The sequence below is a fragment of the Aulonocara sp. 'chitande type north' Nkhata Bay genome, linkage group LG16 (assembly GCF_057382095.1).
Source record: "Aulonocara sp. 'chitande type north' Nkhata Bay isolate Kocher_YH1m ecotype deep benthic linkage group LG16, A_spYH_male_GT1.1, whole genome shotgun sequence".
Classification (NCBI taxonomy): domain Eukaryota; kingdom Metazoa; phylum Chordata; class Actinopteri; order Cichliformes; family Cichlidae; genus Aulonocara; species Aulonocara sp. 'chitande type north' Nkhata Bay.
Genome location: NC_141359.1, coordinates 21,636,197 through 21,663,482, shown reverse-complemented (window position 1 = coordinate 21,663,482; position 27,286 = coordinate 21,636,197). Strand labels below are relative to the sequence as shown.

Here is a 27,286-nt window from a genome sequence, read left to right as displayed (position 1 = left end):
GTGACCTGAAGTTACTAAACTTCATGAGTGTATGCACTCACTCCAAGAACTGTATAATTATAAATCTCAGCGTGGTGAAAGTCGGGCAGCACGCTAACGTCTTTTGTCCACTCTGTGTGCTCGTAAGGGTCTGACCCTTTCACTCCTTTGATTTTTTCCTCGTATCTCTTCTTTGTCTTTTCGTCAAGTCTGTCTTTGTACGGACCGGTGTTGTGCCAAAAAGTGATTGTCTGCCAAAAACTGATTTCCGGTATTTGCCAAAAAACTGATTGCTCGTATTTAAACTGCTATAAGTAACTTGTTGGGCTATAATATGTGAAACATATGTCAAATGCATCCCTCATGGATGACATAAAGTCATCTTGAGCCACAAACAACATTCGTGTAACAAGGTAGAAGTCGCAATCAGTTTTTGGCAGTGACTTTTATATAACCTTTATTTATGCAGTTAAAAAAAATCTTATTAACATTAAAAATGTCTTTTGTAAGAGTAAGTTGGCCAAGAGGACGGAAGAAATGGCAGCAAATATTACAATAGTTCAATAAAAATATTTGAAGTGGGGATAAAGGAGCGGATTGGTTATAATGTAAGTACAATAACACAGAGTTGTAAAGATACTTGAAAAACAGATAATTTTTTAATTCTATATATAACCTCTTTGTAAACCCTGTTCACCGAAGTCTATTTACGAACATACATAAAGATATTACACATAAAAAACACACAGAAACATTGGAAATCAGTTTTTGGCAGACAATCACTTTTTGGCACAACACCGGCATTGTTCTCCTTTTGTTTTGTACATTCCTTTTTTGTACGGCAAAGAAAAAACAAGAAGGTATTGGAACCGGAGACTGAACGTTTTGCGGTGCTGCAAATGCTTGCATTTGATGCGGTACTTGGATTGTTTTGCCACGAGTTCCCGGCATGCAATGCGCGAAAATCACGTGATTGCTAAACAAGAGGGAGGGTGCATCCGGCCTCCTTGGCTATAATTGGTCCAGCCCAGAGTCGATCATGACCAATTGGCCAATCCAACACCTTTCATTATATACACCCTAAAAATAAATTTTTTTTTAAAAAAAATCCATCGGCCCATAAAAACAAAAAATCGCCAGCGGCCCACCGGGCAAATGCCCGATGGCCAGTCCAGCTATGTTGCCCGTATTTAAACTGTTATAAATGACTTGTTATCCTATAATCTGTGAAGCATATCTCAAACATATTTCTCATGAATGATATAAAGCCAGTTTGAGCCACAGACAGACGGTAGAAGCTCCAGTCAGTTTTTGGCAAAGTGACTTTTGTATCTCCTTTATTTATCCAGCTGAAAAGTCTAAAAATGTCTTAAAAAAAGACAGCTCTGGCCAATTGGGCAGCAGACAAATAAATATAATAGTTCTATAAAGATAATGTATGTGGCCAAAACACACTGGATGATTTTATGTAGGCACAATAATCCAGAGTCAAAAAGTTATTTGCAAAACTGGCGTTTTCTTTATTTTATATATAACCCCTTTCATAAATTCTGTTGACTATAGTCTATTTACTAATATAGTAAAGACATTACACTTTACCTCGCAGAACAGAATTTAGTGGAGGAGATGAAATTGTTGGAAAGCAGGACATTTGTGGATGTTTTTTTTTTTCTTTTAAAAAAAAAAACTCAGTCTGCATCCTGCACTCAATCGTTACATTTTCTATAAGAAACAATGAAGTGAATTCGAGCCCTCACCTGCTCCCTAACACGAACAAAAAAAAGACAGTTTGTGGCCTAACTGGTGCAGACAACTGGGGAACTGAAATATAAAGTAGAAAAGGGGTAGTTTGTTAGTCAGTGGGGAGTGTGGGGATGAACAGAAAAGTATTTGACCAGCATAATATGATCTGCAGTATGATCATTGCTTTAACAATGTAACAGATAGCTTTAAGATGGCCTTAAGATGTTTATGATGATGTTAACTTTGTATTCCAGGTGCAGTTATAACTATTTTATACATATTGCATATCTGTGCTTATTTGAGTTGATGTTCAGGTTCATTAATGGTTGTGAGCTTCATCTAGTGAGAGTGTCTAGATGATCCATGTTGAGGGAAAACTAGAACATAGAAGGAATTGCAGTACATGCTTACACAACAGTTCATTTTAATATCTTTTATATGTTCATATTCTTGTATTAAGCTTTAAGTAGGGGTTCTTGATTAAAACATTTATTTAGTAGAGGACACATATATAGTTTCAGTTGTTGCATATCAGAGTGGCTTCTGTCTCTCTGTCTGGTTAGAGGTTAGGAGCTAGTCGCGAGGTGAAACAGGGTGCAATTGTGGTTAGCACACAGACACACACTTAGTTAGAGAATCATTTATAGGTGAAAGTTTAATCATGTTTTGCTGGGGTTGCAACAAGAGCAGTTTGTCGCAGAACTGCTGCGAGCATCCGGCAGTGACAGGAAGCACCTGTTGTGAAGATAGGAGACAATTGTTCTTTTAAACGGTGTCAAAAGTCGTTGTGGTTTTGATTTGATCTATGTATAAAATGTATCTGTGACGTTGAAGGGGCGTCATTAAATTTAAGCCCTGACGGTATAAATATCTGTTTAATGCTTTGAGTAAGTTGAAGATCAATTGCTGTTTCCTTTGATCTTCCCACATGTGAATTAAAATCTTCGTTTGACTTCACCCGGCCGGACCAGTGTGGTTATTTTTCGATCACCTCTTGTACCCTTCCTCAATTTTTGAATCTTAACAGGAGAAAGCTGTTAAATGAAAGGTTTAAATAATATGTCGTCAAAGTAGCACTTCCCTTTGTGTCTAGGTTGGGTACAGCTTCCAGAAATGAAATTGAATAATTTGCTCGGATTATATTTTTGCTTGCGGATGTTATGACATGAATATAATTCCATAGGGCAACAACAGATGAGAAATTAACTTCAATATCGATTAACTGGATATTATAAACTTAAATACTTCCATCGTTACCCAGAAGGAAGGACTGTAGGGAGCAAAATTAGTATTTTTATTATTTTTACTTATATTTATCACCATGGTATGTGCATCACTGAATAACACATCACAGTAAAGAGCTCAACTTAGCTTCCCAGACTTTCTTCTAATAAGCAGATGTGGAAACAAGCAATTATAAAATTACAATGACTACATGTTCAATACTGCTGCAAGCACTTTCAACTGCTGATGAAAGCAGTTTAAGCTTTTGGTGGAAACACAAGTACAGATTTCAAACTGTACCTACACCTGTTCTTCAGGTCTGTCGGTGGAGCCGTTTATTCTTTTCTTCCACAGCTGTCAGATTGCTGAGGCAGACAATTCAGAAGATTTGTTTAAATTTACATTTAATTTCAAATCTTTAAAGATGTTTTATATAAAATAATTTAGTATTCAACACACAATGAAAAAGATCAGTTTTATTCCTGAGCTGCTTATTTTATTTAAGAGCAATGTTTTTAAAAGTTTTTGTAAAAATAAATATATCTTCAGTATTTTCATAACAGACAGTTTTACATTAAATAAATTAATTAGTACAAGAATATTTTGAGACATATTTAACTTTGAGTGAAACAAAAGAGGACCTGCTGTTGTTCTTGTTGTTGTTGTTGTCCATGCTCTTGTTGCTCATAATTTGCTGTTCAAAAAAATAAAATATAAAAGAATGACACAGTATGTACAGTTAGGCCTTCACAAGTTATTCACAATTATGTAACAGTACAATAACATTTTTGTTAATAAAATCAATGAATAATTGTCATGAATGATTATTATCTCAAAATAAATCAAAATAACTGATTATCATGTTGGCCATGATCATGTAGAAACACTGACCCCAGTATATGAAATAGAATTTTGTTAGTAGAATTAAATGTTGAGCTATTCCAAATGTTTTATACATTCAGTTTTTTTAAACATAATTTTGATGCTGGAAAATTTTGTTTGATCTGTACATAGAATATTGCTTATGAATATCCCTTTTATTTCTCCTTCCTGGATGAAGTCAAGTCTATTGTACTTAGCTAAGTAGTGCACTTTGTTTTTACAGAATGTATCAACTTCTTAGAGTTTCTTTGACAACATCTGCAACTTCCAAACAACTTTCAGATTGCAAATGCCACACGTAGATTCCTCTCCATACTTTCTACCTGTTAAATTTATGAAGAAATAACCCAGAAACAGTCCAAACAGCTTTTGAGAAAATTGCTGAAAGAATTTGGAGCGCCTCAAAATAAAGACTGCATAAAAAATCAAACATATTTTTTCAAAATTTTTGAACTGAAGAGTTTTCAATTTGAATAACTGCATATGCTTTGACATCAGAGGAATAACATATAATTCTGCATATTAGTTACGTGCAAGTTAATGTTTGACGTACCTTTGAAGTTTATAAAAGTACCATACTGCATCCCCAACAACATTCAAGGAAAGCAAAACACCAAATAACGCCCAAGCAGCAGCGGATGCTGCTACAGAGACAAAATAATGAAGAATATTATTAACATTAACATATTATTCATTCTCATTTTTGCACTATTTAGTTTTATAATTCACATTTAGGTGATTCAGGCACTTTTCAAACAACATGTACCCAACACAAACCAAACATAGCAGACCACAAAGAACACAATTCACAGACCAGCTTGGTTGGAGCCAAATAAATGCCTCTGGTGCTTTTTGCCGGTGGTAATTGTGCTACTACTGTGAAAAACAAAGAAAGTGGGAAGGTGAAAGGTGTGTTGGAGTGAGAGAGAAGGTAAGGCAGAAGTGGGGGAGACAGTGGGTATTCATGTAGGTGAAGGGAACACATGTTGAAGTGTTTAGTAGGTACGGCGTTGAGAAGAGAATTGCAGAAGGACAGATGGTAGTAGACAGAAGCGGTCCTAGCCTGTTTGGTGCCCTTGGCGAACACTCCCCTTCCCCCCTCTTGTGGAGCCTTGCCTGGTGTAGTAGACCCCAGTCTGTCTCTGTCTCTGTCTCTCTCTGTCTCTGTCTCTCTCTCTCTCATATATAACAACTTTGTTGTACTGACAAGTTCTGAAGCATGAAAGTAAATGAGATAAGTTGATATGACTGTGAAATGAACCTATCACAAGCTGGGACCTGCTCTGAGTTTCAAATGGTGGAACTGGTGTGACACAACCACTTCTTTAAGCTTAAAAGATCAAATAGCATATCAGAAAGACACAACGTCCTCAAAAGGTCAAATCTAAAAATCAGAAACAAATTCACTGCACAGCTAAATCTAAGCTGACCTCACCTGATGCCACATGCACATAGAGCTGACCATATTTTTTTCCATATCTGTTAGATGCTTCACACTGATAGAGGCCATTTAGATCAGAGGTCAAACTCAGCAGTTGTAGCTTTGCACCATCTGCTTTGACACCAGGCTGTGGCAAAAGCTGGCCAGATCTGGAAAAATATGAAAGAGCTTCAGTTATTAGCTTTTTGAGCTAACCATTTGCTTACGCACACCAAGACGATGTATTCTTTAATTTCAACCTACTTTGCATAGCCCAGGTAACTCACATGTTTACAGTCTTCTATATAGGTTCATAACTTAAGAGTATTAAATATGAAACAAATTCTTCAGTTAGACCTTTTCAAGTCTTTTCAACGCAGAAGAGCTCGCTCCCCAATCCTTCCCAGCTACACACCTCATAACATTAATAACTTTTTTGCATTTGGTTTCAATCCGGTCAATATGCTCGAATCACCATTCATTTCCTGCACGATCTTCTTCTTCTTCTTCTACCATTTTAACGGCAGCTTGCATCCATAGATGTTGTATTACTGCTACCCCCTGGAGTTTACTTATATCACATCTAACTCTTTAAATCCTCTTAAATAATCCTGTATTTCTCAGAAACTGAAGAACCACTCCTTTCCCTTCTTGACATCCTAACCAATCAACCGCCTTTTCAAATTTCAATTCCCCCGTATTTCCCATTTCTACCCTCATCATTCTCCTATAGTTACCATATCTCCTGCACTTAATAAAAACATGTTCAACAGTTTCCATAACACCACACCAATTACATAACCCCTCAATTGTTTCCCCATCCTTAAAAGACCATTCAGGCAACAATGCCCTGATCTTATTCTACTCATATAACAATCTCCTCCTGCCTATTCATTCCTTTATTTCTTTTTACTTCTACTGTATTTTGTACCCAGTAAAATTGTCTCCCTCTAGTTTCATCATTCCATTTTCCATAACTTCTTACTTTCTTTCAAAACTATACACTTTCCTTCAGATTTAGATAATGGTATCTGAACATCTACGTCTACTCTTTTAATAACTTTAGCCATCTTATCCGCTCTTTCATTAACCATATCGCCTTTATAACTGGCATCAACGTTATTACTACACTTTTGCCCTGTTCACACACTCTGTGGTGAGCAAACGTAACTTCATACAGAATGTTGGCTTCTGTCACACACTCAAACGAGTCCTCGGAAATCTTCTTAATGTTCACTTCTGTGGGAGAAACTGAGAAAAGACAAAGAAACACACGTGTTAATCCTGAAGTTGGAAAATATTAAATCATATCACTATAATGTTTCAAATTTGCCTGAATCTTGTCAAAGCCACTGTTTTAGTTACTTTTCATTTAGTTTCAGGGAGCGATTCTTTCATATGCTTTCAAGGTTGTCACCAGATCACCCACAAACCTTTTCCTCATCTGCTATTCTCTGTGCACACCATGGATCTTATGACTGAGGGAGATGAATGAAGCCCAATGAAGTAATTTTGAAGCTTGATAAATTAATTTGAAACAGCCTTTACGTCTTGACGTGGTGTTTAGTCATGTTGGAAGTAGAAGGTCAAAAATGAATAAATAGATCCAGATTAGAAACATTCTAGTCTGCAAGATAGGCTGTGTTACTCAAATCATAGTTGAGTGGTGCTTCTATTTCACTACGCTTACCCTGGATTGTTGGATTACCTTGGACTGCATTCCTCTGAGAAATGACTGAATATCAAGAAATACTCTTACTGACACTTTAGCTCAGCTGAACAAAGCTTATCTGGGTTTTCTGGGTATGTTGACCTCAATGGGCATCGCTAATTCCACGCTGCTTTCAAGAATCCAAAAATAACTCTAACAGTAATGCTCTTTGCAGTTGAAACTGTTAAATTTATCTCATGTTTCTATTTAGTCGGTTTTGACAAAAAGGAGCTATTACAAGCACAATTCCCCAGACCACAAACAACTAAGTGTTTTGAACAACTTAATTCATGTATCAATATATAATGTATATATTGCACACAAGCATTGCAGATAATGTATTGTCACTTGTCAGCAAATGAAGGAGCACATCACCGCCTGGATTAAAGAGAAATAGTTTCATCCAGATTTTCTCCCTTACCAAATGTCTGTCATGCTAAACATGGAGGCTAAAACGGCTGCAACCACCAAGTACCTGCAGAGGGTCAGGCAAGTCCTGAGGAGTCAGCTGAATGGTAAGAACAAGATCCGGGCCATCAACACGTACGCCCTGCCCGTGATCAGGTACCCTGCTGGGGTAATAGGCTGGCCAAAGGAGGAGATAGAAGCCACTGACATAAAGACAAGAAAGCTCCTTACCATGCATGGAGGGTTTCACCCCAAGTCCAGCACCCTGAGGCTGTACGCTAAGCGGAAGGAAGGGGGCCGGGGACTGGTGAGTGTCAGCACCACAGTCCAGGATGAGACAACGAACATCCAAGAATACATTGGGAATTTGGCCCCAACTGACCGAGTGCTCAGTGAATACCTCAGGCAGCAGAAACCCAAGAAAGAGGAGGGAGACGAGGAACCATCATGGAAGGACAGGCCCCTGCACGGTATGTACCACCGGCAGATAGAGGAGGTGGCTGATATCCAGAAATCCTACCAGTGGCTGGACAAAGCTGGACTGAAAGACAGCACAGAGGCACTAATCATGGCAGCACAAGAACAAGCTCTGAGTACAAGATCCATAGAGGCTGGGGTCTATCACACCAGGCAAGACCCCACGTGCAGGCTGTGTAAAGATGCCCCAGAGACAATCCAGCACATAACAGCAGGGTGCAAGATGCTAGCAGGCAAGGCATACATGGAACGCCATAACCAAGTGGCCGGCATAGTGTACAGGAACATCTGTGCCGAGTATAACCTGGAAGTCCCGAGGTCAAAATGGGAGATGCCCCCAAGGGTGGTGGAGAATGACCGAGCTAAGATCCTGTGGGACTTCCAGATACAGACGGACAAAATGGTGGTGGCTAACCAACCGGACATAGTGGTGGTAGACAAACAGAAGAAGACGGCCGTAGTGATCGATGTAGCGGTTCCGAATGACAGCAATATCAGAAAGAAGGAACACGAGAAGCTGGAGAAATACCAAGGGCTCAGAGAAGAGCTCGAGAGGATGTGGAGGGTGAAGGTAACGGTGGTCCCCGTGGTAATCGGAGCACTAGGTGCGGTGACTCCCAAGCTAGGCGAGTGGCTCCAGCAGATCCCGGGAATAACATCGGAGATCTCTGTCCAGAAGAGCGCAGTCCTGGGAACAGCTAAGATACTGCGCAGGACCCTCAAGCTCCCAGGCCTCTGGTAGAGGACCCGAAGGATAAACCGCCCGCAGGGGCGTGCTGGGTGTTTTTTATTTATATATATATATATATATATATATATATATATATATATATATATATATATATTAGGGGTGCAACGATATTCGTATCGATATTGAACCGTTCGATACAGTGCTTTCGGTTCGGTACGCATATGTATCGAACAATACAACATTTGTAATTTATTTTATCAATTTTCCTTCTGACGATGCTGTCTGTGTTGAGCGCGCAGGAAAGACTGGGCAGATCTGGAAAAACATGAATGCATTTACCAGGAATTCCTCACATGTAATGTATAAGTAGTGAACTGGAGAGAGAGAAGCCAAGCACTGCTGAGTCACACTGGTGAATATGCATAATGAAATATTTAGTGTAAAAAGACTGTTTTGCAATGTGAAAAAAAATGTTTATGTCATTTGTAATGTCTGGACTTTAGCGTTGTTGTTTTGAAAGAACAGATTGCAGATACAAGTGGAGGAAATTAAGGGTGGCTGGCCTCTCCCTTAGATACGGCAAGGACATCAGCTATTTGGTAGAGGTTCAGAGTAGTGCTGCTACTCTGCTACACATCAAAAGGTGCCAGTTGAGGTGATTCAGGCATCTGACAAGGATGCCTCCAGGGCAAAGTGTTCCGGCTATGTCCCACTGGAAGGAGGCAAAATGTGGAACACGCTGGGGCGATAATATCTCTCAGCTGGTCGGGAACGCCTTGGCATTCCTCTTGACAAGCTAGAGGGAGGTTGCTGTGGTAAGGCAGGCTCAGCTTCTCTGTTTAGGCGGATGCCCCAGCAACACAGCCCCAGATAGGTGGAAGAAAATGGATGGATGGATGTTTCTTTTTCATGAATCAGCATTTCATTTAACTATGTCCTTATGTTCAATATGAACTGTGCACACATCATGGAAATAACCTGCCCTGAAAAACAGGCAAGTCTGTATCACACCTGACCAAATAGTTATATATTTAGTGCCCACTGTTTTATACCCATAAATAAGTCCCATTTGATCATGTCTGAGTGAACGTGTTACCCTCATAGTTGAACGAGAAATGACCGATTGGTTTTGATTTGAGAGTAATTAAATGAAACCATCTTTCAAAACTCTTTTTAGCTTTTATCTGCTGAGCTAAACCAGCTTACACAACCCTCCAGGGTTCCTGGAGCACCAGGACAGCACAGGTACGAAGTACTGCCCAAAGGAGTAATCCACAAACCAAGTTCAATGCAGTCAGGCTTTCTTTTTATTAGCTGGTTTAACAAAACCTAAAACCCATGTTGGAGATGAAGGTTACCATAATAGTGTTCATCTACTTTCTCTGTCTGCTGGGCTTTATGCTTCAGACTTCATGTGTCCTCACATAAATTTGGTCATGTGACTCTTTTTCAACAGGAAATGATTCCCTACGCCACCTACTCCAATCAGCTGTTATCAGTTAATAATGAAAAATCTCAAAAGAACATAAAATACAACACTAATAATAAGACAATGTTATGAGTTTGACATAAGTCGCCACAGTGATTTACCCAAAAAGAAATACAGTTTCATGAAGTAGTTTACATTTTACACACAATTAACCTTCACTTGTGGCCCGTTTGTACCTAATTGTGTACAGGAAATCTACATATATATCTATATATACACACACAAATGGGGCCAATGGGGTGGTCGTGGCTCAAGAGTTGTCAGTTCATCTTGTAATCAGAAGGTTGCCAGTTCGAGCCCCGGCTCGGACAGTCTCGGTCGTTGTGTCCTTGGGCAAGACACTTCACCCGTTGTCTACTGGTGGTGGTCAGAGGGTCCGGTAGCGCCAGTGTCCGGCAGCCTCACCTCTGTCAGTGCGCCCCAGGGTGGCTGTGGCTACAATGTAGCTTGCCATCACCAGTGAGTGAATGTGTGTGTGAATGGGTGAAAGTCTGAATGTAGTGTAAAGCGCTTTGTGGTCCTTAGGGACTAAGTAAAGTGCTATACAAATACAGGCCATTTACAAATGAGAAATGAATCATGAATTTTGGTCTTAAAATCACGATAGGGAAACTCCTGAACAAAATGCACTTGAAGTAAAAAGGCAAAAACAACTAGAGTAAAACCTCGGGGGTGTTTCAAGCTTGACTAAATCTGTTCAGTAAAGCTAAAAAACATTACAGCAAGCATTACTGTCAGAGCCAGTAATGACTCTGACAGCCTGCAGTAATGACAGTTTTTGCCAGAGGGAATACAGTAAAATGTGAAACTGCTCACAGTAACTGCTAAAAACCAGAGGTGTGGACTCGAGTCACATGACTTGGACTCAAGTCAGACTCGAGTCATTAATTTTATGACTTTAGACTTGACTTGAAAAAATGTTCTAAGACTTGTGACTTGACTTGGACTTTTACACCAATGACTTGGGACTTGAATTGGACTTGAACCGGTTTACTTGAAAAGACTTGATATTTTACCCCAAATATAAAATCTAACATGCATATTATATAGAGATTGAAAATGTGACGTCATTCACGGGTAGAACCGCAAAGGATTCTGGGAACTCGTGGCAAGAGGTACTAGCGCACGCAGGCTTTCAATTGAAGTCAGTTATACAGCGATAAAAAGAAACACAAAAATGTCAAGAAGCTGTTGTATTATTAACTGCAATAGCCGGTCGCATGACAGCCACGGGAAGCCGACGGGTAAAGAGATCGGTTGTTATCGGATTACGTCGTTGAAGAGAAATTGTTCGAGCCATGTTTCCGAAGTGACAAAGACGCGACGGATGGCCTGGATTGCAGCCATTCAAAGATCAAATATAACGTCCCAGAACACCCCAGCTCACAGGTTACTCTGCTCCAAGCATTTACACGAAGGTCAGTGTTTTGTAGTAGTTAATACGTCATTTTCATAACATAATTGGTGATATAGGTTACAAGCAAGTCTGGCGCTGAACAGAAATTGTCGCGCTATGCTCCTTTGTTTATTGTGCATAAATAGTGAATTGTCCTGACACAATATTGCGTTTCGCTTCTGTTATTACCATGGTACATTGACAAAAACATATACTTTTATTCACAGGGTAAAACAGTTGTTTTGTATCACTAATTGCTCAGTACGATTACAACATACAATATTGTTGTCACTGCTACATTTCTGTGATGCTACCAGAAATTATTTCCACTACTAATTAATTACCGTTGAGCTCAAAGGTTATATTGATAAAAGGTTAATGAATGTGTATTTATGACGACGATTTGTGAGACTGGTAAACTTATGATACGTACGATGGTCTTTCGTTCTACACGGTGCATTTCAAGGTTCTGTACCCATCCGTCGGTAAACTGTACCTGGGCTTGTTGCAGTGACCGGAAGTTACTAAACTTCATGAGTGTATGCACTCACTCCAAGAACCGTATGATTATAAATATGCATATAAATATGCTAAGATGAGATAGCTGACTTCATCTAACTAGCAAATGTTGTCCAGGCTACGTTGGTGATGCAGTTTTTTTTAATGTGTATGATATTTTTGTCATGCGATTTTAAAGCCGGTCCTACAACCGCATCCAAGAATAACAAGCAGCTTATCTCAGAACCATCGGTGTAAATTATTCTAGGAGCTAAGTTTAATTGAGCTGCATTTTAAAGAGGTGCAATTTCACAATTTGTGTATATTTTCTACGTTCACTATTTTGTCATGTGTTGAGAAAAACACATATTTAAAAATTACATGGTCTAATATTTACATTTAGTATATAACTGCAACATGCTTTTTTTCGTTTTTTTTTAAAGACTCGAAAGGACTTGAAATTCAAAATTTCAGACTTGTGACTTTACTTGGACTTTTACACCAGTGACTTGAGACTCGACTCTGACTTGCCTGACATTACTTGAGACTTGACTTGAGACTTGAGAATAAAGACTTGAGACTTACTTGAGACTTGAGAATAAAGACTTGAGACTTACTTGAGACTTGCAAAACAATGACTTGGTCCCACCTCTGCTAAAAACTAAACAGCTTAAATAAATACCTTAAATGTTTGTTTTGTTGATTGTTATCTGAAGAACCAACCATGACTTATTATAGCATCTACTTGAGCTGAACGTCCATCCATAATCCCTCAATAGAATAGAATAGCTGTTTATTGTCAGTGTACATATGTATATAAATTGTGGTTGCACCAGGCCAAATATAAATAATAATTCAGCAGGAATAATCAACAGATAAGAGAGAATATATACAAAAAAAGAGGTATACAATACAAAGGCACATACTATGTGGGGGATAGTGTTCGTTTACAGTCTAAATAGCCCTGGGGAAGAAGCTGTTTGTGAGTCTGGATGTTTGGAACCTGATTAACCTGAGGCGCCATCCAGAGCGCCTGTGATGGACTTTGTTCTCCTGAGACAGGAGGATCTGGCAAAGGCCTCCATGGGTGGCAGAGGGCAGCCAATGATTTTTTAGGTAGTGTTAATTCCCCCTTGTGCAGCCTACCACCCAGCCAGTAGGAGAGCATGCTCTCCACTGAGGAGAAATAGAAGACCAGCTTTAGCTACTGGTTCAAAGTTATTCTTCCTCAGGATATGGAACAAGTGCAGCTACTGCTTGACCTTCTTTACCAGGGCAATGGTGTTGTGGGTCCAGGTAAGGTTGGCAGAGATGTGGGTGCCCAGAAACCTGAAGTTGGAGACAAACTTGGATGGGGGCTGTCTGACTGATTGGGGCCAGGTGGTGATGGAACCTATGATCCAGGACCAGGTGGGAGGGGCATCTGAAGGTGATGATGAGATTATGGTGTTGAACGCTAGAGCATACTCACATAGCTCTTCCTGTTCTCTAGATGGCTTCGCGTTCTGTGAAGGGTGATGGTAAATCTGTGCTGTAAACTGTAATTTGGTGGGGGTCGAGACAGGGAGGAAGGAGGTTTGTGATGTGCTGAGACACTATCCACAAGAAACACTTCATGACCACAAGACATGAGGAGTATGATTCTGCAGTCACTGAGGCTGTCTATTCCAGTCCTTTGGGGGATGGGAATGATGGTGGGGGCTTTCAGACAGATGGAGCCAGTGCCGTGATATGTTCACAAAGTTATAAGTTCAATTGACACTGGTTGGCTGTATTGCACACACCAATGAGAATTCACATCCACTCAAGTCAAGAAAACTCCCAAACTGTCATATCCAGGTCACATTTATCTAATTTCACTAAAATTTGATGAGTAATTCTTGTGAACACAGAAAAGTGCCCATAAAAGGAGAGTTATGACCTTGACCCCAGTTTGACTGAAGACCCATTAGGTGATAATTTTGTGAATATTTCACTAAAATATGAGCAATATTCTAGGAGTAGAGACTGTTGTGAATTGTGGAAGGACAAACACATGGCAGATGCCTCATCATAGCATAACTTTCCATGTTAATGTATTTTTAACTACAGCTAAGGAGGAATATCTGGAAGACAAAAAGAACGAAACCTCAAAAACTTAGTAAAACATCTAAAAACAATAATACCCCAAACTTCTCTACTTGTAGATGTATATATTTACCTTAAATTATTTTATTTTTTCAGAACCTACAGTTTAACCACAGTCTGTTCCTAAAGCGTGCATGTTCAGGAAACACCCATCAGCTAAAGTTTAAATGTTGCCTTCTTTAATTTTCCAAAATTCACTCCCAACAACTTTATTATGTGTTATACTGTATATCACTAAATACAATACATCTTTTTGTTCCTCAGGGGTTTTTAAAAACAGGTTGCACAAGACAAACAAAAAGAAGCAAATTAAAGTTTCAGCTTAAATCATTATTCAAACTACTTTACCTGCTCCAGGTAAAGTTTGCGCTTGGGTTGGCTTCTGTCACACACTCAAATGAGTTCTCAGAAATTGCTCTAATGTTCACTTCTGTGGGAGGGACTGCATAAACAGAAAGAGAACAGTGTTAATTCTGAAATGAGGAAATACTAATGGTGTCAAAGTAATATTTCACATTTGCCGGAATCCTATCATGTAACACAAAACCATAAATTCTGGTTTCTTTTATTTAGTTTGAAGGAGTGATCCTATGCTACACATTGAAGGTTGCCAAGGGCTCACTTACAATCACCTTGTCTGAAAAAAGGATATTAAATTTTTTTTTTTTTATGGAAAGTTTTGAGGATATTAAATTTTGTGTTCTTCTCAGGGACTTCCACCAGATACATAACACCGGACAAAACCAGAGGAACCTGTGTTCAGTTTCAAAACAAGCCTCTGTTAGTTTTGCTTCATCCTCATTCCTCATGTGTACTGAATGGATCTTATGACTGTGGAGATCAGTGAAAATAATGGACTCATTGTCAGGCTTCACAAACAAGTTTGAGGCAGACTTTGTCACATGGTGTTTTGTCATGCTGGAAGTAGTAGACCAGAAACAAACAAAATAGGCATGGCTAAAAACAGACATCGTCAGCAGCTTTACTTTGCAGGATAGTGGTGTGCCCCTAAAATCATAAATGGTACCTCTGCTTTAAAACAACTGGATTGCTGAGCCATTTTCTGACTTTAGCTGCTGTAAGTTAATTCTGACCTGAACATATACATGCAACTGAAAAATTATTAAATGATGAATAAGTTGATACCTGCGATCATGTGAACAAAACTCATTTGAGGCAGCTGAAATATCTAGACAGTACAAATTGACTGGTAAAGAGTATTTGATACTGCCTTACGGGGCTTTTCCTGATTCAGTTCAACTTCTTTTTTTCAGTTCAATCTATGGCTGTTTATATCTGTATATCGTTTTAATATACATTTTTATGGTCAAATAAAAAAAAAATCTTTATTAAAAATGACACAAAAGACAAATAATAAACTCTATTAGCAGCTGATACTCACAGTAGATCTGTATGCTGAAGGGCAGGGTTTCTTCTTTAGACATGGCGTCACTGCTGATGACACACTGGACCTGGTGACCGTTAATCTCGTAGGAACACCAAACAGAGAGCTGACTGTGGTAGTTGTATCGTTGTCATACTGTGTGGAGTTTGTTGTCGTCCTCACTTTGTCTCCCAAAGCACCAGTGAGCCACCTCACCTCTGCAGGGGGTTTCGATCCAGCAGCCGTGCAGGTAGCAAATAAAACCTCTTCTTTGCCCAAAGTGGGAAGATTGTCCTTGACGCTTGTGAAAGGAGGCACTAGGAGAGTTACAGCACAGAAGTAGGTCAACATGCAAGCAGAATGGTAAAAGTAACTCTGTCTCTGCCTCACATACAAACGCCCAGAATTTTGGGAATATCTTGTACATACCAATCACTATTAGAAGTATCTCATTCTTCTGATTTCCACTGGGAAACAAGGTGAAGATGCATGTGTAGCTGCCTTCATCCTTCAGGGCAACATTGGATAACTGGAGTGTTCCATTTTTGTTGTTAAAATTCCCGATATATTTAAATCGATCATCACCTCCATTGACAAACTGCACTCCCTCTCTGGGTAGGATAGTTAGGAAATTGTCATTGTGAGGTTTTTCTCTTGTCCTCCTCTGCCAGGTAATCTGTGTCAGGTCATCATCGGTACCAGTGACATGGCATGGTAGGATAGCAGTACCTCCTTGAACCACTGTCACACTTCCACCAATCACCTGAAGAGCTGGAAAGTGAAATACTATTAAAGATCAGGCCAAATAAAAGTAGAAAGGAAAAAAAGAGTCTCTAAGAAGACTAAACCAAATTTTTCTTTCTTTGTGTGTGCTTGATTTCTTCGCTAAATCTTGAACTTGTGTTTGGTAGTTCTTTTTAGACAAATACAGCGTTTTCCTCCCATAATAAAAATTCTGCCTTCAACTAAAGGATAAATCCCTAGGATAGTGATAATGTTCTTACTATATGTATCATAGCATGTATATATGCCTGTATGTAGCCTTCCTGCTCCCTAACCAATAGGTCGACCTGAACAAAACTTTGCACAAACACTGTGGCACGGCCAGAAATTATTACCATCTATATGTTAAAAAGTCATTAAATCATTTGTTTTTCCATAAAGATTGTTTATTAGTTAGTCATTGTTAGTCATCTGTAACTTAACAGTGACAAAAATTGGTATACTTGATGGAATTATGTTCGAATCACCACTGATTACAGAGTAATGACAAATGAACTGCAGGCATGACAAAACCTCTCTGCAGGTTTGGTTTTTCTAATGTTTTTAACCATTTTCTTAGGTGTTTAATCTAATCGAGATTAATATTACTTTTGTTTATTAAATGATCAAAATAACAAGAACATACACTGAAATCTGTCAAGTAAGGTAACAACTCATGTCCTTAAATCAAGAACAGGATTTAAAATCCTCCTCCTCACATTAGTGATGTGCAATACCACTGATTTCCTTTCCGATCCGATACCAAGTAATATTCAGGGTGGTATCGACGATACTGATCCGATACCAATACTTTGTACAAAAACGTATTTTATTTATTGTATCTCAAATTATAGTGTCATAATGATTACAGGGCATCAGATTACTTGTTCTTATCACTTAATAATGCAGAGTTCATCATATAGAAATAAAAAACCTGATGTTGTGCCTATTTGAACACCTTGCCTGCCTGCAGCACTAAAGGACTCTGTGAGAGACGTCTGTCTCGCCCTGGCAGCACCTGTCCCTCTCCTCCTCTTCAGTTCGCCTCAACATATACTCCTCATATTCTGTGATATGATTTACTCTGAGGTGTTTGACAAGGTTAGTGATGTTGCCATATGTTACCATACATGCCAACCCTCCCGATTTTTCCGGGAGAATACCGAATTTCAGTGCCCTTCCTGAAAATCTCCGGAACCACCATTCTCCCGAATTTCTCCCGATTTTCCACACGGACAACAAAATTGAAAAACCATATTGCAGAATTCATAGCGCGGCCCAGCCAATTCCAGTTTCCAACAATGGCGGCAGCTACTTAGTTTTAATATCACTCTTATTTCTCTTTCTGGGTCGCAAAAAACTTTTAACATATTTTCAGGTGAGAATGTAGCTGTGTAAACTTCAAATATCTGAGCCAAGTGACACATTGTTTTCAAACCCCCACGGTCTTTCACTACTCGGGTTAAACATGATATATAAGTCACTTTGATAACTTAAAAATGTTATTGTTTGTTTTTTTCAGTGTTTATTTGTTCGTGAGTAAATCGGTTTGGCTGAGATTAAAGTTATTAGATTAGATTAAATTAAATTTAACTTTATTAATCCCTCGGGAGGGTTCCTCCGGGGTTTTCACACAGCTGAATAAACGTCAAACAGAAAATGATTAAACAGAAGTGTGAGACGGTCGAGAGTTTACGTCAGCGCCCGGTTATATTCACCCTCCACTGAGGGAGCCTGTGGCATACTACCCGGCTTTCTTTAGACCGCGAAGGCCGGGTCCTCAGGTGGACGCAGCCTCTGAATTTGGACACCCCCGCTGTTTCCGGGCCGGCCAATAATAACGGTGATTTAACGTATTTTATCCGATAAATAAACCCTGTAAAATGTATTTATCACGCCGCCCCCTCACAGACCTTGTGAATGTCTCCCTAGTAGGTGTTGTTAATGACAAGTAGCTAAACATATGCCATTTTATGACCAGTAGTCAAGGTAGTAAATTAGCTTAACAGCTGCAGGCCATATATTATCCTTTAGTTCTAATGGTGTGCTATGTATGTAGTTTAGTCTCTATTATACTCTTGAATAAAAGAAACACAATCATTTGTAGTTCATTAGACAAAATGTGCATTACTCTGTATCCTTGATCAGCTGTGAATGTCTGACACTGTTTTCGTGAGAATGTTTTACTGCTGAATCATGTGAAGAAGGCCATAACAGGGAGACTAGGTGTCTGAGCAGAAGAGATAAAACCACATTCTTCACCCCCCTTCCAGTTTCACACAGAAAGACAGGGAGGCAAGGTCAGGAGCCAGGCTCACTAAGAATTAGAAAAACATGTGAAGATGCAGCTTTTATGACAAAGAGGGGGGTCAGGATTAGCTATAAAAGTCTGTGAAAGTTGCCACCATTTTGAGACATGCTGTCGAACCTCTGCAGGCATCTCTCCCGTCCGGACGTTGTAATGCTCTTATTGTGAATTGTACCGAAATAAATGATTGTTGATTGAGCTTACATACACCGAGTAGTGTCCTTCCTTCAGCCCAAAGATTCAAAGAACTGCTTGTTTTCAACATAGGCTATGGCCACAACACCTCACTCTTGGAGCACTTTTTTGCCACATGTATCGCAAACCATGTCTCAGCTGTTTGTGGAGGTAAAATACGTCTGCACAATTAGCTCAGCCATTGTTGTGAGTGCGCACGCCAAGGCGCTGCGAGACATTTATACAGCCGTATTTCGCACATGACTATGAAAGGCGGAAGAGGAAGTAGTTCCTTTGAATCTAGACAATCCGAATGTTATAGTTTCTTTCCACTGTGTTCCTGTTAATGATAAACTACAAATTTACCCTAAATTACTAAAATATCGATATTTTAATGTGAGAATCAATTCTAGAACATAAATGATTGGTATCGGAGGAATCGATATTTCAGGATCGATCCGCACACCACTACCTCACATACAAGGTCTTGAATAATCAGGTACCATTTTATGTTAAACACTTCATAGTACCATATTACCACAACAGAGCAGTTCACTCTCAGAATGCTGTCTTATTTGTGAATCCTATCTGTTTTAAAAGTAGAATGAGAGGCCCTGAGCCTTCAGGCCTCTGTTCTGTGGAACCAGTTGCACAGATTTGGGAGACATACACCTTCTCTACTTTTAAGTTTAGGATTAAAACATTCTCTCTATTATTGTAGGGCTTTAGGTTACAATTTAAAAACCTTGAAGCAACTGTTGTTATGATTTGTTGTTATGATTAGTGCTGCCATGTCAATCATGTTCGCTGCAATTTCCAGTGTGTGGGGATCATTTGTCACCAACTGCATCACGTGCTACAACCCTGGTCTACATATCACCGTTGATGAACAGCTTTTCCCATCAAAGACTCGGTGCTGTTTCCTGCAGTATATTGCAAGTAAACCTGACAAGTTTGGGATCAAGTTTTGGGTGGCTTGCGACCTAAAATCCAAGTACATTTGCAATGTCTTCCCATATCTTGGCAAGGACCCCAATCGTCCCACTGGGGAGAGACTTTCTGAAAATGTAGTAATGAGGCTGATGGAACCATTCCTAGACAAGGGCAGAAATGTTACCACGGACAATTTTTTCACATCGCTTTCACTTGCGCAAAAACTTCTTAGACGGTGTGTTGATTTCTCCCTAAGATGGCAAACTGAAACACTCCAAGTTGGTGACTTTTGGAGATTTATTTCCCTGGATGATTGAGAATGCATCAAGATGAAACACAAAAGGAAGTGCACAGCTTCTAGCAGCTCCCCCACCCCCTCAATCACACACCCCCACTCCCCTCCCTCCAGAATTCCCAGGTAACAACCTAATATACATATGAATGACTAGCCAATTTAGCTTCCACTTGGCTGAAGCTAAAGCTTAGCTAAAAGCCTACCAGCCATTTGGCTGCTCTCCGGGTTTTATAGGTAGAAAGGTAAAAGCCTGGGGATGCATGTGTTAACAACATGTGAAACACTCAAGGTTGCATGCTCTAGTGGCCTGGGAAAATGACTTTGAAAACATACCCCACCTTAAATCTCCATGACAGAGGAATGTGAAAACAATAATCTGCAGCTTGATTCCCATGCTTTCAGTTTGAAGTCATAAGCAAATACATGTACTCAAAACAATGTAAAACCAGATCCTGGTTGCAGTTTGGATGGATAATCAAAAAGCTAAACAATTTAAAGTCTTTCAGTTAGTTACATAAAAACTCTGCCCTGTTGTATAGAAATTAAGGAACATGTGACCAGTCGAATGAAGGATTCATATCTTGGGGTCACTGCTTGAATTCATCCATCCATCCATCCATCTTCATCCGCTTTATCCGGGGCCGGGTCGCGGGGGCAGCAGCCTAAGCAAAGAGGCCCAGACCTCCCTCTCCCCAGCCACCTCCTCCAGCTTATCCGGGGGAATACCAAGGCGTTCCCAGGCCAGCCGAGAGATATAATCTCTCCAGCGTGTCCTGGGTCTGCCCCGGGGCCTCCTCCCGGTGGGACATGCCTGGAACACCTCACCCAGGAGGCGCCCAGGGGGCATCCTTGTCAGATGCCCGAACCACCTCAGCTGGCTCCTTTCGATGTGGAGCAGCAGCTGCTCTACTCTGAGCCCCTCCCGGATGGCCGAACTTCTCACCCTATCTCTAAGGGAGAGGCCAGCCACCCTTCGGAGGAAGCTCATTTCTGCCGCTTGTATCCGCGATCTCGTTCTTTCGGTCACTACCCACAGCTCGTGGCCATAGGTGAGGGTAGGGACGTAGATCGACCGGTAAATTGAGAGCTTCGCTTTTGCACTCAGCTCCCTCTTCACCACGACGGACCGGTGCAGCGTCCGCATTACTGCAGCTGCAGCCCCAATCCGTCTGTCGATCTCCGGCTCCCTTCTCCCATCACTCGCGAACAAGACCCCGAGATACTTGAACTCCTCCACTTGGGGCAGGAACTCATCCCCGACCCGGAGTGGGCACTCCACCCTTTTCCGGCTGAGAACCATGGCCTCAGATTTGGAGGTGCTGATCCTCATTCCCGCTGCTTCACACTCGGCTGCGAACCGTTCCAGTGCGAGCTGGAGGCCCTCACCCGATGAAGCCAACAGAACCACATCATCTGCAAAAATCAGAGATGAGATTCTGAGGCCACCAAAGCGAAAGCCCTCCGCCACTTGGCTGCGCCTAGAAATTCTGTCCATAAAAATTATGAACAGAACCGGAGACAAAGGGCAGCCCTGGTGGAGCCCATCACCCACCGGGAACGAGTCCGACTTATTGCCGGCAATGCGAACCAAGCTCTTGCAACGGTTGTATAGGGATCGAATGGCCCGTAGCAATGGGCCAGACACCCCATATTCCCGCAACACCTCCCACAGGACACCCCGAGGGACACGGTCGAATGCCTTCTCCAAGTCCACAAAACACATGTAGACTGGTTGGGCAAACTCCCATGCACCCTCAAGTATCCTGGAGAGGATAAAGAGCTGGTCCAGTGTTCCGCGACCAGGACGAAAACCGCATTGTTCCTCCTGTATCCGAGGTTCGACTAACAGACGAACTCTCCTTTCCAGCACCCTGGCATAGACTTTCCCAGGGAGGCTGAGGAGTGTGATCCCCCTGTAGTTGGAACACACCCTCCGGTCTCCCTTCTTAAAGATGGGGACCACCACCCCGGTCTGCCAGTCCACAGGTACTGCCCCTGATCTCCACGCAACATTGCAGAGGCGTGTCAACCAGGACAGCCCTACAACGTCCAGAGCCTTCAGGAACTCGGGGCGGACCTCATCAACACCAGGGGCTCTGCCACCAAGGAGTTGTTTAACTGCCTCAGTGACCTCGCCCCCGGAAATTGGCGGGTCATTCCCCTCATCCCCAGACTCTGCTTCCTCCTCGGAAGACGTGTCAGTGGGATTAAGGAGGTCCTCGAAGTATTCCTTCCACCGCCTGACAATTTTCTCAGTCGACGTCAGCAGCGCTCCGCCAGCACTATACACAGTGCAGGTAGAGCACCGCTTTCCCCTCCTGAGACGTCTGACGGTTTGCCAGAATCTCTTCGAGGCAGTCCGAAAGTCTTTTTCCATGGCCTCTCCGAACTCCTCCCACACCCGAGTTTTTGTTTCAGCCACTGCCCGAGCCGCATTCCACTTGGCCTGTCGATACCTGTCGGCTGCCTCCGGAGTCCCACAGGCTAACCAAGCCCGATAGGACTCCTTCTTCAGCCTGGTGGCTCCCTTCACCTCTGGTGTCCACCATTTGGTTCGGGGATTACCACCACGGCAGGCACCAACCACCTTGCGGCCGCAGCTCAATGCAGCAGCTTCGGCAATGGAGACGCTGAACATGGTCCATTCGGACTCAATGTCCCCAGTCTCACTCAGAATGCTGTTGAAGCTCTGCCGGAGGTGTGCGTTGAAGATCTCGCGGACTGGGGCCTCTGCTAGACGTTCCCAGCACACCCTCACTACGCGTTTAGGTGCACCAGGTCTGTCCAGCGTCCTCCCCCGCCACCTGATCCAACTCACCACCAGGTGGTGATCAGTTGACAGCTCAGCCCCTCTCTTTACCCGAGTGTCCAGAACATATGGTCGCAGGTCTGCTGATACGATTACAAAATCGATCATCGACCTACGGCCTAGAGCGTCCTGGTGCCATGTGCACTTATGGACACTCTTATGCTTGAATTCATCTTTCATTTATTCTTTTCATGATAAAATTTTATATACAGTGAACTTCAGTGAACAAGGCTCCTCAAAAACTCTCCTCACTACGAGAGTTACTGTTGAACTGTACACTCATTAACAAAGAGCTACAATCCACAAGTAAAACAAAACAAAATAACAATGTAAAAATACAAGTACAAGTTAGAATGTGTAAAATCTCACTACTAGATGTCAGTAGGTTTCTTTCATTCATGAATAGGTTTTATTCATGCTTTTATTTCTTCTCGTTTGAATTATTGTGATGGTCTTTTTACTTACTTCAACTTCAGCTTTGGATCGCGTTCAGAGTGTACAGAATACTGTAGCAAGACTTTACCTGGCACTAATAAGACGTCACATACTACTCCAGTTAATACTCCAGGCTTCTCTTCAGTGGTTGCCAGTCCAGTTTAGGTTTTATTTCAAAAAAACAAAAAAACAAAAAACTTCCGTGCTCTACACAGAGAAGCTCCCCAATATATCTCTGACCTGTTAAAATCTCATGCTTTAGACCTCAGATTTTCAGGTTAGAGGTTACTGTTTAGGCTTTTCAGGCAGTGGCACGAGGGTTGTGTAATTCTCTTCTGTTTTCTTTATCCTGTACAAACTCCACTGACTCTTTTAAAAAGCAGCTGAAGACATTTCTATGCAAACAAGCTTTTAATTTATTTTTTCATTGTTTCATATTATTATTTATATATATTTCTGGTTTTATTGTGAAGTGCTTATGATTTTTATCTGTGAAAAGTGCTATATAAATAAATTCTACTTACTTACTTCCTATAAAGGGGGATGTGTTATTTTGAAAGAAGCAATATGGATTTAATTGTGGTGTAACAGAAACAAAGATCACTAGGAGAGAAATAAGGAGAAACTGGGAGAGTAAAAGATGAGTTTAGTTTCAGCTGAAAAATGGCAACAAGCTCTTGTGTTGGTTTGTGATTGTAATGAGTGAAGCTGCTGAAATAAACAACAGAGGCTATGAGTTGAGGCTCTGGGTGGAAGCTACAGCCAGCATAAGTGAAACCTTCTCTGAAGTGGATATAATATTGCTGGACAAAAGTAACATTTCTGTTATTTTTTTGGGTGCTTGTTTTTTTGTTTTGTTTTGTTACTTTGTACAGCACTTTGGTCAACTTGTGTTGTTTTTTAAATGTGCTTATAAATACATTGATTGATTGATTCATCGATCGATTGATCGAGAATGTAGCCTAATTTGTGATCAAGCTCTAATCTTCTGAAAATAAGTAATTGTGACAATATCCAGAATAAATAAGCAGGTTTATGTTTTCATCTGTTAAAGCCCAGACAGTAGAGGAGGCTTTAGGTGAGAAGAAGGGGAAGAAGCTGGTCATGTCTCTCCTTTGACTTCTCACTCCTTTGGTAATTTGTGACATTATGAAATATCAGATGAAATATTGTGTATTTTCTTAGGCATATTGGAACAGTTAGCTATGGAATACTACACACGTACAGTTTATGAGCTAGAAGAGGACTCTGTTGAGAATTTTACGTTAACTATGAAGGATGTTTTACAAGGCATGACATGTATGTTTTTATTATGATTGGGCTTTTGAGCTGAGCACACCTAAAAGTTTAAACCTAGAACCTAGAATTAAACCTCACAGGGCGCACATGTCAGGCACAAACACAGGTGAGCAAATCCATTGGTTAACCATTAGAAAGTCTACAAGTCATCCAACCAAGAGGTCTCTTAAGACACAAAAGACAAGACATACAATAAACCTGCTGACCAGAACCTTTCCAAATATGGATAATATTTTCCCCCACCCAAACTCCAAATGTACACAGATGAGTGCCCTTTTGTATCAAAGACAGGACTGCTGCTTAATTACACTGTTAAAACTGCAGCTTGTAATAAGCTAAAGTGTTACCTTCAGCTGGGTGCACAGTTAAAATACTCCAAATGTGAACGGACACTCAGAGGTTTCGGTGATTTCCTCACCTCGGTGTACTAATGTCCAAACTGTTCAAACTGTCTGTAAGGACAATCATCAGTTCTGGGCGTCTGATTGTATTTTACATGTTTTTACACTTAGTCTAAGCTGATAAGGGGATCAGGCAAACACAGAAAAATTGAATGAAGCACAAATGAAGCTCCTTAAACGGATGCTCTTTTGTTGTGTTTATTTTGTTTGTTTATTTGTTTTTGTTTGGGTATTTTTGTTTGTTTAAAATGCTTTTGTGCCATTGTGGTAACTGGTGATATCGGCTGATCACTCATTCAAATTCTTGTACTGTTGATTTTTTTTTTTTTTTACTATTTTTTACTGATTTAACACAGATTTTCTAAGGGAAAATAACGCCAGTTATGGTGTTTTAAGTGTTTCCGCACTTCATTTATTTTATTTTTTGTATTTGGCAGGGGGTGTTGTGGTGCCTACCCTTGGCAACAGGCTGTGCCGCTCCCAGCACTCCCTAACCCCAAAACGTTGATCAAAGCCTGCTCAGAACTGCCTTCCACAAAAGCAGAAGTAATTAAAATAATAGCAATAAAAGATATCATACATACCTTCTACTACATATGTGCACTGAAGCACCACCATCGGGAGCAGCAGACTGCTCATGGAGTCGCAATAACTTCCATCCACTGATCTTGTTAGAGTTAAAATGATATTCACATAAACCAACTTTACGGAGAAACAAATCATTAGGCAAAGATTTTCTGTTGCAGCGAAGTGGCATTAGGAAGGTACCTTAGTTAGTACCTACAACCAGTAGCAGTTTTTGATACGGGCGGTTGCCCGGGGCGGCATCGGCAATAAAAAAAAATGCTCGTACTCATTCTGCCCCTACGTCAGGCCATCGCATAGTGGGAATGGCATAGGCACCGATCGGTTTTCTATCGCCCATTTGCTGGGAGTAAGGGCGCCCTCCGTTTGCGAGGTGCGCCTGCTGCTTACACGGGGAGGAGAGGGTGGGGCGGCGGGGGATCTTCTGGCTGGCTGGAGCAAAATAAAAGAAAGTAAAAACAAACCAACAAACACGAAATTCTACGCGCAAAAAGTGAGCGCGAGAGCCCTCGGTGCGCCTGCTTGCTTGTTTGTTTGTTTTGTAACAGTATAAGCAATTAAAGGCGGTGGATTGGCTAATTGGTCATGATCGACTCTGGGCTGGACCAATTACAGCCGATGAGGTTGAACTTTAAAGTTCTGTACTGAGGGGGAAAGGAACGCGATTTGTCCCGTACTTCAGCTAGAATGAAAAAAAAAGACACAAAGCTGGAGTTATTCTGTGTCTTTACGCTGTCAGCTGCCTCTTCTTCTGTCATTGTCTCTCCCTCCCTCTCGTGTTGCTACTTCAATCATGAAACTTATCAATGATCAGCTGATCGGCTTTTCTGTCGCAAGTCCCGTTTGTTTGTTTATCGCATTGACATTTCCGGTAAGTACTGTTTAAAGGATAGTGTAGGTTTAAGTTTATTAGATTAATACCTATTTACCAACAAGATAGTGTACATCAATGTCACAACAGCATTTGTTTTTATTCAAAGGTTTTTCGTATAATTCCTGGTGGGTCGACTCTAGTCAAAATGCCTGGGTTGATTTTTTGTCCCAGTCCAGCCCTGGTAGGGCTCATGTTACAATGAAACAACGATAGATCAAAGCAGCTAAAAGGATCTACTCCCAGAAGCTGGAAGAACGGCTCTCAGCCAACGACCCTGCGTCAGTGTGGAGGGGCCTGCAGGAAATCACCAGCTACAGACGCCCCCCACCCACTATTGAAGCAAACAAAGACCTGGCCAACGAGTTAAACACTTTCTATTGCAGGTTTGAGACGGACAGACTCCCACGCCCCACCCTCCCCTCCCCAGGGACATTGCTTCAGACATTGACCCCCAACACACCTTCCACCTCTCCCCCCTTCACCCCCACCCTCCCCAATCAAGACTCAACGACCACCCCCACCCTCCCCAATCCAGACTCAACGACCACCACCACCCTCTCCAATCCAGACTCAACGACCTCCACCACACCTCTCACCCCCCTTTCCTCCTCCCTGAAACTCAGAATACACACTCAGGATGTGAGCCGACTATTCCAGAAACAGAAGCCCAGGAAAGCCCCCGGACCAGACGGCGTCTCACCCTCCTGCCTCAAAACCTGTGCTGAACAGCTGGCTCCCATCTTTACTCGCATCTTCAACAGATCCCTGGAGCTGTGTGAAGTTCCCTCCTGCTTCAAACGCTCCACCATCATCCCTGTTCCCAAGAAACCCACCATCACAGGACTGGATGACTACAGACCTGTCGCCTTGACGTCTGTGGTCATGAAATCCTTTGAACGACTGGTGTTAGCCCATCTGAAAGACATTACAGGCTACCAGCTGGACCCTCTGCAGTTTGCCTACCGGGCAAACAGGTTGGTGG

At 41.3% G+C, this 27,286-nt stretch overlaps 1 pseudogene; it reads right to left on the bottom strand.

Annotated features, from left to right (window-relative positions):
• Nucleotides 1–2,381: 2,381 nt before the first annotated feature.
• LOC147311447 (nectin-2-like) lies at nt 2,382–25,484 on the bottom strand (annotated as a pseudogene).
• Nucleotides 25,485–27,286: the final 1,802 nt, after the last annotated feature.